Source organism: Canis lupus, chromosome 21 (genome assembly GCF_003254725.2).
Source record: "Canis lupus dingo isolate Sandy chromosome 21, ASM325472v2, whole genome shotgun sequence".
In the NCBI taxonomy this organism is placed as follows: Eukaryota; Metazoa; Chordata; class Mammalia; order Carnivora; family Canidae; genus Canis; species Canis lupus.
The window spans coordinates 38049520-38060681 of NC_064263.1; positions in this window are offsets into that span (position 1 = coordinate 38049520).

Consider the following 11162-nt stretch of genomic DNA (forward strand, 5'->3'; position numbering starts at 1 on the left):
TTTATCTCTATGTATGCTTGATAGATTATAGAAATTGCTCCTAAATAAATCATAATGCTCATTAAAACAAGTAGAAGTGAACAAATAAAATACCTATACTACTTTCCAAAAGTTGAGATGTAGTAAAAATGAGACTTGAAGAGAAATTTAGGGCATGCGAGGTTTATATTAGAAAAAAGGAAAGGCTGGTAAGTTAATGAGCTAAGGATCCAACTTAAGTTAGAAAAAGAACAGAACATAGATACAGAACATTAACAAAATGAAGGCTAAAACTCATGATCTCCAAAGAGCAGAAAAAAACATTTGACAAAATTCACCATCTGTTTATGATAAAATCTCTCAACAAAATGGGTAATGGAAGAAACGACATAAAACCCTATATGGATGGGCAGTCCAGGTGGCTCAGTGGTTTAGCGCCGCCTGCAGCCCAGGGCATGATCCTGGAGACCCAGAATCAAGTCCCGCGATGGGCTCCCTGCATGGAGCCTCCTTCTCCCTCTGCCTGTGTCTCTGCCTCCCTCCCTCTCTCTCTCTGTGCCTCCCATGAATAAGTAAATAAAATCTCAGCAAATAAAATTTTAATAAATAAATAAATTTCTTGTGTTTCTATAAACCAATGAAATATCTGAGAAATTAATCTCATTTACAGTGGGTAGAGGGTTGGGGTGACTGAGTGATGGGCACTGAGAGGGGCACTTGACGGGGATGAGCACTGGGTGTTATGCTCTATGTTGGCAAATTGAACTCCAATAAAAAAAACATACAAAAAAACTCATTTACAATTTCAAAAAGAAAATGCATATAAATACAACTAAGAATAGGTGAACAACATAGGGGCGCCTGGATGGTTAAGTGTTGGACTCTTGGTTTCAGGTAAGGTCATGATCCCAGGGTTATGAGATTGAGTCCAGCCACCAGCTCTGTACTTAGAATGGAGTCCACTTGGATTCTTTCTCCCTCTCCCCCTTCCCTTCCATGCTTGTGCACATTGTCTCTAAAATAAATAATTTTTTAAGTTGAACAACATATACACTAAAAAAGTAACACATTGAAGAAAACTGAATAAATGCCAATTTCAGTGCTCATGGTTGAAATAATATTGTTAAAATGTTCTTACCACCCACCCAATCTACAGCCTCAACGCAATCCCTACCAAAATTCCAGTGACATTTTAAAGATTGAGATACAATTGACAAATTTGTATAGAACCACAAGACACAGTCAAAGAAATCATAAGAAAAAAAAGAGCAAAACTAGGGACTCCTGAGTGGCTCAGCCATCCATCCAACTCTTGATTTCAGCTCAGGTCATGATCTTGGGATGGTGAGATCAAGCCCCCACATCAGGCTGTGTGATCTGCTTTCTCCCCAGCACCCCCAGGTAACCCCTCCCACCCCTCTTCCTGCTTAGGTTCGCCCTAATAAATAAATAAATAAATCTTAAAAAAAAAAAAAAAACTGAAGACATCATGCTTCCTGATTTTAACCTTTATTGTAAAGTTATAGTTACCAAAACAATAGAAAAGAGATAAAAACAGACATGGATCAAAGGAACAGAAGAGAGAGCCCAGAAATAAATCCACATGTATGGTCAGTGTATGAGGAAGAAGCTGAGGACATACAATGCTGAAAGGACAGCCTTTTTGATAAATGGTGCTGGGAAAACTGAAAAAGAATGAAACCAGACCATTTTCTCACACCATATACAAAATACACTCACAATGGATTAAAGACTTACATGTGAGACCTGAAACCTTAAAACACAAAAAAAAAACAGGCATTACCTCCTTGACATTGATTTTTTTTTCCACTACAAGCAAAAAAACCAATAACTGGAACCACATCAAACTGTAAAGCTCCTGCACCATGAAGGAAACCATCGACAAAACAAAAGGGCAGCCCACTAAATGGGAGAAGATACTTGTAAAGCACCCATCTGATAAGGTGTTCATATCCAAAACACACAAAGCACTCCTACACCTCAATAGCAAAAAAGTACACCCAACAAAAACCAAAACCTGATCGAATTTAAAAGATGGGCAGAAAAAAAAATTAAAAAATAAAAGATGGGCAGAGGCTCTGAATGGACCTTTTTCCAGAGAAGTGGAACCCAATGGCCAAGAGGTACATGAAAAGGTGCTCAACACTAGTCAGGGAAGTGCAGATCAAAACAACAAGGAGTGATCACCTACACCTGTCCTTTCCTGTGTGATAGTAACCATTCTAACAAGTGTTGGCAAGAAAGAGGGGAAAAGGGAACTTTTGTGTGCTGTTGGTGGAGAAGGAAGTTGGCACGGTCACTAGGACGAACTTATGAAAGTTATCCCCCCACTGAAAACAGAACTGCCAGAGATCCAGCAAGTCCACTTCTGGGTGTTTATCCAAAGGAAACAAAAACACTAACTCAGAAAGGTATATACACCCCCAAGCTTATTGCATTATTTGCAATAGTCAAGACATGGAAGCAACCTAAGCGTCTTTTGATGGATGAATAAAGAAAATGTGGCTTAGGGACACGGGTGGGTCAGCAGTTGGGCATCTGCCTTCGGCTCAGGGCATGATCCTGGGATCCAGGATTGAGTCCCACATCGGGCTCCCTGCATGGAGCCTGCTTCTTCTCCCTCTGCCTGTGTTTCTGCCTCTCTCTGTGTCTTTAAATCTTTAAAAAAAAAATCTTTAAAAAAATAACATCTTTTTTTAAAAAAGATTTTATTTATTCATGACACACACACACAGACAGGCAGAGGGAGAAGCAGGCTCCATGCAGGGAGCCTAATGCAGGACTCGATCCCGGGTCTCCAGGATCAGGCCCTGGGCTGAAGGCAGCGCTAAACCGCTGAGCCACCCAGGCATCCCAAATAAATGAAATCTTAAAAAGAAAATGTGGCATAGATGACAAACGGAATATTGTTCATCCATAAAAAAGAAAAATCTTGCCATTTGTGACATAGATGGACCTTGATGTCCTTAAGCTAACCAAGTGAGATAAGTCAAAGAGAAACACCATACAATTGGCCTAGCATGTGGAATCTAAAAACATTTTTAGTTTATGTGCTGCTGAAGTGAGCACTAAAAACAAAACAAATGAACAAAAATAAATACAGATTCATAAATACAGATACTAACCTGGTGGTTGCCAGAGAAGAGGGTTGGAAGGATGGGGGAAATAGGTAAAGGGCGTCCATAGGTACAAACGTCCAGTTATTAAATACATCAGTCATGCGGATGTGAAGAATAGCTCAGGGAATACTGTCGATAATAACATAATACCATTGTATAGTACGGATGGTAAACACCAAGGGAAGCGTTCCCAGTATAAATGTTGAATCACTATGTGGTACACTTGAAACGAGTATAATATTGTATGTCAACTATATTTCATTTTAAAAGGTAATTAGGGCACCTGGGTGGCTCAGGGTTGAGCATCTGTCTTTAGCTTGGGTTGTGATTCAAAGGGTCCTGGGATTGAGTCCCCCATCAGGCTCCCCACAGGGAGCCTGCTTCTCCCTCTGCCTAGGTCTCCGCCTCTCTCTCTCTCTGTCTCTCTCATGAATAAATAAAATCTTTAAATAATAAGGTAGTTAATGTAATCAAACACATTAGCCAATTAAAGAAAAAAATAATCAGTATATGAGATAAATAATTCACCCTTTTGTCATTTAGGGGACAAGGAAAGAAGAATGAAAAAAGGAAGGAAGGGGGGAAAAGACAAACCTAGAATAGAAGCAAACTGATTCTAGGGGCATGAACTGATTCTAGGGTCAATGTCATATTAATGGTGAAATGTTAGTCATTCCTTTATTTTTTAAAAGATTTTATTTATTTATTCATGAGAGACACACAGAGAGAGAGGCAGAGACACAGGCAGGGGCTGTCCCCATGCAGGGAGCCCAACGTGGGACTCGATCCCTCGTCTCCAGGATCACACCCTGGACTGAAGGTGGCACTAAACCGCAGAGCCACTGGGGCTGCCCTAGTCATTCCTTTAAATAGATCATGATGCTCACTATCCTCACTTTCATCAACATTGTACCAGAGATTCTTTAGTAAGAAAAAGAGAAAAAAAGCCATAATATTTGGAAAGGAAGACATAAAACTGTCATTATTTATAAATGATGTAATTGTTTAAGAGAAAATCCCAAAGAATTGAGACACAGGATTAAAATTTATCAGATAGGGGTGCCTAGGTGGCTCCCTTGGTTGGGCCTCTGCCTTCGGCTCAGGTCATGATCCCAGAATCCCAGGATCTAGCTCCACTTCAAGGAGTTTGCTTCTCCCTCTGCCCTTTACCCCTGCTGGTGCTCTCTCATGTGCATGCTGTTTGTCTGTCTCTCTCATATGCTCTCCCTCAAATAAATCTTAAAACTTTTCAAATTAATTGAAAGTTTAGCATTATTTTCATGGGCTATCAGTGTATAAATCTCTAGTGCATTTTTATAGAAGAGTCTCAAATTCTGCTGTTACCAATTTCAGTTTGGAAATGGTCCCCAAGCTTAGGGTCTTAGCCACATTTTAATTCTCTTGAAAACACTTCACGTAGTCAAAATTCCCATTTGAGGTTTCCTAGGTTTTTTTAGGGAAAGATTTTAATGAGAATATTCACAGTTAATTTCATCAGGAAGACAATTAAGTGGGGATCTGTTTGCTGAAGCTTTGTCTTTATTTTCCCTTAATAGCTGTTTTAGCATTATCGGCCTGAAATGAAGACACAGAAGATCAATAAAGATAGGAAAATCCATTGTTAAGCTGATGAAATTCCAGAAGAATAAACAGGATTCCTTGCATTTAAGTTCAAATAACTGCTCTTAGTAAAGGATAAATGAAGGGCTGGTTAAATAAGACCTCTCCTAGGGATCCCTGGGTGGCGCAGTGGTTTGGCGCCTGCCTTTGGCCCAGGGCGTGATCCTGGAGACCTGGGATCGAATCCCACATCGGGCTTCCGGTGCATGGAGCCTGCTTCTCCCTCTGCCTATGTCTCTGCCTCTCTCTTTCTCTCTCTGTGACTATCATAAATAAATAAAAATTAAAAAAAAAAAATAAGACCTCTCCTAATAAAAGCACAGGGAGCTGTTGATCACCTGCCAAGGGCGGGGGTGGAGGGGTGTGTGTGTCTTAAACTGTATCCACGGTTTAAGTGGATCCAGTGTCTACATCCACTCCATTCTGAAATAGCCAGATGATATGTTTTAAAAGAAACACTGGTAAGTAGGAAAGGTCCAGAGAAGAGTGATCATGACCAGATCACAATCCTAGAATCATTAGCCTGTAGAAGCAGATTCATGGTGGAAAGCAAGAGAGAGCTTTCTTCGAATGTTTGAAGTGAAGGCCACATATGTAAACATCTACAAGACCAGAGAGAAATGATCAATTAATAGCGTGGACTTGGTGTAGTATATATATATCATGTAAAAAGCCACAGCAAAGCTCTGATTTCTGCCGTTTAAAATGGCAGCCCAGCTTTGCTAGAACTTCACTTTTAAAGAAAAGGCTAAGAATACATATTTTTAAAAGAAATCTCCATTTTTAAGTGTTATTTTAAAATTAAACCTAAAGTTTCTAGAACCAATTCTAATGTGGGGATGCGGTTACCTCACATCACCACCAAGTAATTAATTCTCCAACACCAGCTGTGTGTCCTGTAATTCAAGTCAACTCTGAGACTGTTGACAGAGATGGCGTCACATTCCACAGGTTGAGGGCTCAGTCCCACAAGACTGTCCTCAGCTTCAGACACCAATCACTGACCCAGACCGACTTGGTACAGATGGGAGGTTCCCACAACCCCCTCCTAGGGTTCCATTAATTTGCTAGAGTCATTCACTGACCTTCAAAATATCCATCTACTCACGAGTTGCCAGTTTATTTTTTTTTTTTTCTAAGTTTTATTTATTTATGATAGTCACACAGAGAGAGAGAGAGAGAGAGAGGCAGAGACATAGGCAGAGGCAGAAGCAGGCTCCATGCACCGGGAGCCCGAAGTGGGATTCGATCCCGGGTCTCCAGGATCGCGCCCTGGGCCAAAGGCAGGTGCCAAGCCGCTGTGCCACCCAGGGATCCCAAGTTGCCAGTTTATTACAGAGGATTTTTAAGGCCAGATGAAAAGATACAGAAGTGAAGTTCCCAAACGAGGAGCTTCTGTCCTTACGGAGTTTGGCACCCAGCACAATGAACAGCACATGAAAGCTTTCTGGTTCACCAACTTGGAAGCTCTCCAGACCACTTCCTTTTGGGATTTTTATGGAGCCTTTCTTACACAGGCATGGTCAATTAAATCATTTACTATTGATAATTGATTCAACCTCCAACACCTGTCTCCTCCCCAGAAATCAGGGGGTGGGACTGAAAAGTCCAACCCTTTGATCAGGATTGGTTCCCCTCACAACCAGTCCTCACACTTCAGCATTTCCCCAAAGTCACTGCAGTAACATAAACCCAGCTGTGCTGCAAAGGGGCTTTTATGACTAACAAGACACCCATTTCACCTGTAGGGCTCAGAAACACTTATTTAGAAATTGAAAACAGGAGACCAAACATTATAGCAAAAGATGTTCTCATCGCTCTTATCACTCAGGAAATTCCAAGGATTTGGGGAGCTGTGAGCCAGGAACTATGAAGGAAGACCAAATACAAAAATATACCAAAAAAAAAAAAAAAAAAGGAAGACCAAATATATATGAGAAATATATTTTGGTTGTATGAGTAGCCAGATAAATCTCTTATCTCAACATTGCAAACCTCTTATTAAATATAACTATATACATTTGAAATTTTTTCAGTATTTTTCATTCAGTATACAGACTCATCTGCTTTAGAATTTATAAATGAAAAGTTTTAATATTAAAAATGAATATAATGGGAGGCACCTGAGTGGCTCAGTCACTTGAGCAATAGACTCCTGACTGGGGCTCAGGTCATGAGATCTGGGGGTGATCATGGGGCCATGAGAGCGGGCCCTGAGTCAGGCTCAGTGAGGAGTCTGCTTGTCCCTGTCCCGCTGTCCTCCCTCTGCCCCTCCTCCTGCTCAAATGCACACTCTCTCAAATAAAATCTTTTAAAAAATGAGTACAATGGGTAACATTTTTAAAGGTTTTTGTGAAATACACATACACGCAGCAAACTAAGACACTATGAGAACCATTATGCAGCAAACATTGCTGTCTCCCCCAGATCTCAATCCCTGCTTCTCCTTGCTAAGGACAATCACTCGCCTCACTCACCTGACTTCTCTTTGAAGCGTCTTTCACCTTTTGTTGAAGGTTATTAAGGCTGAGTGTAATATTCTAGATTAACTATTTTCTTGCAGCATTTAAAGATAGCATGCCTTGGTCTTTGGCATTTTTTTTTTTTTTTAAGATTTTATTTATTTATTCATGAGAGACACAGAGAGAGGCAGAGACACAAGGAGAAGCAGGCTCCATGCCGGGAGCCTGATGTGGGACTAGATCCTGGAACTCCAGGATCACACCCTTAGCTGAAAGGCGGCGCTAAACCGCCGAGCCACCCAGGGATCCCCTTTGGCATTGTTTCTATTATGAAGTTAGCTATCAGTTTTATTATTTCTTTGAAGTCTTTTGATTTTTGTTGTTTTGTTCTTCTATATATCCAGTATGGTGTTCATAGGGCTTCTTGAATCTCTGGCTCAAAGTCTTTGATCAGTTTTGGAAAATTCTTAGCCATTAGATCTTCAAGTATTACTTCTTTTTTTTTTTTTTTAAGATTTTATTTATTTATTCAGGAAAGACTCAGAGAGAGAGAGAGAGAGAGGCAGAGACAGGCAGAGGGAGAAGCAGGCTCCCTGCATGGAGCCCAATGTGGGACTCCATCCCGGGCCTCCAGGATCATGCCCTGAGCGAAAGCCAGATGCTCAACCGTTGAGCCAGCGGCGTCCCTTCAAGTATTACTTCTGTCCCATTCTTTCTCTTCTCCCCCTCTGGGTTTTTAAGTACACAAATATTAGATGTTATTATATCCCTTATATCTCTTACACTTTTTTCATTTTCCATCCCTTTATCTTACTGTGCCTAATTCTAGGTCACTTCTTCACTACATTATCAGTCCACTACTAACTCTTAGAGTTCTTATGATTTAGCTAATTTTTGGTCCAGTTTTAGAAATTCTATTTTATGGTTTTTAATTCTCTGATGAATTTTTCCTTCTTTAACATTTTGGTAGGTTTCCAGAAGCAGAGCCTGAGCTAGGGATTCTTGTGTGGCTGATATATTGAGGAAAAACTTATGAAGGGAACAGGATAAGGCATGGGAAGAAGCCCAAGACGTTGATGGGGCTGAAGTCCTCAGCCTGATCCCATAGGATGGAGTGCTGAAGCACCAATAACATCACGCGGTTGTCCTCTTTGTGACAAGTAGTGTGTGTGTATAACTTGAATACTCCTGGATTAGTCAGTTACTGCCTTCCAGGGTAGAGCTGGGTGGTAGAGGGGGTGGTGGTGGTTCAGGCTAACCTCCTAGGGAATTCCAGGAGAGATGACCCCATCAATTGGCGATAGTTCTTCTAGGAAAGAGTATGAGCAGCTTACACTTGAGGGTAGGGGTGGGGGCATAGGTGAAGTGAGTGAATCCACCCAGTAAATAAATCATGGTAGAGGACTTAAGAGTGTCCACTACAAATGTTCTAAGGATATTTATTGTAAAGTTCATAGTTGATAATTCTATTATCTGGATCTGTTAAAGGGCTTTCTGTTGTTTCTTTTGGGTTCAATCGATGTCTTGTCTCCTTATATGCTAGTTATCATTGAGTGCCAACAATGTATATGAAAAAATTGAAGAAACAGTTGAGGCCTAGAATTTTTATCTTCCTCCAGAGAGGATCTATTTGCCTCTGGCAGGTTGCTGGGGCATAAGTATTAGTAATCTTGAATCGGGATCCCTGGGTGGCACAGGGCGCAATCCTGGAGACCCGGGATCAAATCCCACGTGGGGCTCCCGGTGCATGGATCCTGCTTCTCCCTCTGCCTGTGTCTCTGCCTCTCTCTCTCTCACTGTGTGCCTATCATAAATAAATTTTTAAAAAATTAAAAAAAAAAAGAATAGTAATCTTGAATCACCTTAGTCCAACCAAAGCTGGGCTTTGACTTCAGGGTAGCCCTTTTTTTTCACTCTTACTCTGAAAGTATAGCTTTTTAGGGTCCCTTGGTAGGCTGTATTCTCCAAGTTTTTGGCCCCTAGCTCTGTGAATCCATTAAGAACTGTGTTTAACTCCTCAGCCTGTGAGTTGTCTCTCCCAGATTGGTTCTCAACTCTAGAAGAAAATGAGTGTGACACAGTCCAAGCTCACTTCTCAAGATTTCCTCTTTTGTTTAGATCTTGGCCCCAGAATTCCTCATTACCTTGTTATGAGCTTAATTGTAATACTCCCAAATCCATGTTTAAGTCTTAACCCCCTAGTGCCTCAGGATGTGACCATATACATAGGCAGTTATGTTAAAATAAGGCTATTTTGGAGGCCCTAATCAGACCTGACAGGTGTCCTTCTAAGAAGACCATTGGTTATGTGTGTCATTTACACATATGTGTTTCTTTGCATCTTTCATAAGATTGGCTTATAATTTCTCTTTCTTTATATAGATATGATTTGGTATCAAGGTTTTCCTAGCATGGGAAAAACATTAATTGGGCAGTGTGCCTTCTTTTCCTATTCTCTAGAAGTATTTGTAGAAGATCGTCATTAGAATTCCCTGAGTGGCTCAGTTGGTTAAGTGTCTGGCTTCAGCTCAGGTCATGATCAGACTCCCTTGCTCAGCGAGGAGCCTGTGTCTCCCTCTACCTCTGCCTGCCACTCCCCGTTTGTTTTCTTTCTCCCTGTCTCTGTCAAATAAATAAATAAAATCTTAAAAAAAATTGCTGGTGAATTCATTTAGATCTAAAATTTTATTTTTTTTATTTTATTATTTTATTTTTTTAAAATTTATGATAGTCACACACACAGAGAGAAAGAGAGAGAGAGAGAGAGAGAGAGAGAGAAAGAGACACAGGCAGAGGGAGAAGCAGGCCCCATGCACCGGGAGCCCTATGTGGGACTAGATCCTGGGTCTCCAGGATCGCGCCCTGGGCCAAAGGCAGGGGCTAAACCGCTGCGCCACCCAGGGATCCCAGATCTAAAATTTTCTTTATAGACATTTTTAAAAATTATTAATTCAATTTATTAGTTAGAGCACTGTTTAAATTTTCCATTACTGTTCCTGTCAGTTTTGGAAAGTTGAAAAAGAGCTTCTCCAAGGACAGTGTTTCTGTATATATAAGCTGCACATTAAAATCACTTGGGACCTTTGAAAATATCCACGCCTAATTTCTGTCCTTAGAACTTCCAATTTAATCTGGGTATTTTTACTTTGTAAAAAAAGATGAATTTTGGGCAGCCTGGATGGCTCAGTGGTTTAGCACCGCCTTCCGCCCAGGTGTGATCCTGGAGACCCAGGATCGAGTCTCACATCGGGTTCCCTGCATGGAGCCTGCTTCTCCCTCTGCTTGTGTCTCTGTCTCTCTCTTTCTCTCTCTGTGTCTCTCATGAATAAATAAATAAAATCTTTAAAAAAAAAAAAGATGAATTTTAATTTCATCAAATACTTTTGTATTTTTTGTGGTTTTAATTCTATCCATTTATATTTACATATTCACTATGCATTTGTATTATATATAATAAATGCAATTACTGATAATCAAAAATTTAATTAATAAAAGAACACGCTAAAATGTCTCACTTCCATCCCATCTTCATCTATTCTTTTCTCTCAGTTTCTTAGGAATGACCATTTTCACTAGTTTGCATTAATCCATCTAGTGCCTTTTATTCAAATACAAATACAAATGTGCACACACACACTTCTATTCTCCATTCCATACAAAAAGGGGACATATTTTATACATTGTTCTTTGTATTCATTAGCTAATACTCTCTAAGAAATCACCCCAAAATATACTGGTAATAATAATAATCTATTGTAGCTTTTGTGAGTCAGGAAATGGCTGCCTGAGCAGTTCTGGCTCAGTATCTCTCCTAAGATCACAGTCAGATACTAGCTGGGTCTGTAGTCATCTGAAGGCTTGAGGCGGATCTATTTCCAAGGTGGCTCACTAACATGATGGGAGGTCCTCAGTTTCTCTGTATGTGGGGCCTTTCCACAGGACTGCTTGAGTATCCTCAGGA